The sequence below is a fragment of the Microtus pennsylvanicus genome, chromosome Y (genome assembly GCF_037038515.1).
Source record: "Microtus pennsylvanicus isolate mMicPen1 chromosome Y, mMicPen1.hap1, whole genome shotgun sequence".
NCBI lineage: Eukaryota > Metazoa > Chordata > Mammalia > Rodentia > Cricetidae > Microtus > Microtus pennsylvanicus.
In genome coordinates this window covers 38,688,572-38,690,645 of record NC_134602.1, presented here as the reverse complement: position 1 = coordinate 38,690,645, position 2,074 = coordinate 38,688,572, and positions in this window count along the sequence as shown.

Genomic DNA, 2,074 nt, shown 5'->3' with positions numbered 1-2,074 from the left:
GTTGGTTTTCAAGATAGTCAGTCATCAGTCTGACTATGGGACAAGGCACACATAGTTCCTAGGGACATGTCACAGTGCGGTCAACTTCTCCTCCCTGCTTAAGTACCTAGAGAGGGTCACCCTATGGCCTTCTGAGAACCACTCGAGAGATATCGATCTTCACATCCCCAGAATGGCCCCATAAATTGAGATATCATCAGTGTATGTGCATTAACTTTTGTGTGTTTGTGTGTGTGTATTTAAAGCACAATAACAAATGGATTGTAACATTGAAGTTTCTTCTCATCTTGAGAAGAATATTTGCTACAGAAACACTCTCACAGTAATAGTAAGAGTGTAAACTATCTAAGAAAGGAGAAATAACTGGAGGAATCCCCCAGGAGTTAGGCTCAGTGTCCCAGGAATTACGCCCAAGGAAAGTCAATGAACTCAGTGATGGAAGACAAAACCCAGCCTAAATAAAACCCTAAATCATTTAGGTGGAACATGAGATACTCTTACAACAGTTACAAGAGGTCTAAAATGCCTGGACTGGAACATAAGGGGAACACAATGACGTGGAGCTGAGAGTGCATGGCAAAACTGATTGGATCTGGCAAAAATTATGTAAGCATACCAAGGAAACCACCAGTGGGACAAAACCCTAAGAAATCTGTATGACAACATATCATGTTGAACATAATGAGATTTATAGACAAAGGAAAGATCTTAATTATGTCACTGTCACACAGGTGATGATGAACCAGTTCCATCGTAGAGTGACTCCCTGCTGTGTTTAAGATAACGTGTCAATTCTGTCTAGTCGGTTACAAGGAAATTTGCATTAATGGCACAGATTAACTATCACCATCATTTACTGCACAATCAAAGGCAAGGCAAAGGAATCATAAACATGTTGTTGAATGCTGATGATGTTATTGGGAGTTTTGATGGGTTTTTTTCTTAAAGGGAAATCATCTGTGACTCTCATGCATGAAGCAGATCCTTTCTCTGTGATGTTTCCTGAATAGCCACTGAGATACCAGCCCATTGAGTTGTGGTCTCTCTCTCTTTTAAAAAGCAACTTCTACCTTCAGCTTGATCTCTTTCTTGAGCTTCCCTTCCGGCTACTAGGCTCCTTTTCTGATGCTGCAGAGGGCTTTTGTAAGGGATTGTGATCTCGAAGTTTTTCCCCATTCAAGAACTAATCATTCTATTAATCACAATTCTAAACTGCTGTGGGAGTTTGTTTGTGACTTATGCCTTCACATGTGATACAAGCGACCTGTGTGTATAGGGTCTTCTCTCTGTTCATGTGGAGAAGGCATGGCAGCAGGAGTAGATGGCTGCTCATTCTCTGTAAGGAAATCAGTAAACAGTGGGGACCAAGTACAAGGATGTGCTGAAATATTAAGTCTTGTCCTTTCAAGTCCCCAAAACCTCCCGCTAGGTTCAGGGTCACGACAATCTCCAAAACCCACCGAGCATGAAGTATTCAGAACCAGAAGCCTGTGTGTGCCATATCACATAATTTCATCGTGAGTACACCAATCTGGTTTTTTTTTAATTCTAAATTATTTTGTACCATCAGAACGATCTATATTACCAATTAACCAAATTTGCTGCATCTTTGGTGTCCTAGAATTGCTTTAAATTGTTGCTGGGACAGTCTTACAAACCTTCCTGTGCTGTTATGAGACCTTAAGGGGACAGCACTTATTTCAGAAATCAAAGGCAGTTGGGTTCAATCCTATGGTTAGCTGTTAGCTAGACACTGGAAGGATGGATTTGACTAAGAAAGGGAGACAGCATACATGGAGGCAGGTAACCTTTCCTTTGCAAAATGACCCATTTTGAGGCCTTACTTCAGGCTCCTCTCTTCTCCTAATCTTGGTTTCTTTATTAGTTTAGGAGAAGAATTAAACTCCATTTACAGTATCTGTGAACCCGAATGAGTTAAGTATGTGTGACCAACTTGATGTCTGCCTGTCGGTCAACAGGGCCAGAGTTCAGGGGCATCTGATGCATAGCACAGGAATGTCAGCCATCAATCTCTGGTCCACCTAACTCTACAGCATTAGAGTTGTCATGGTTG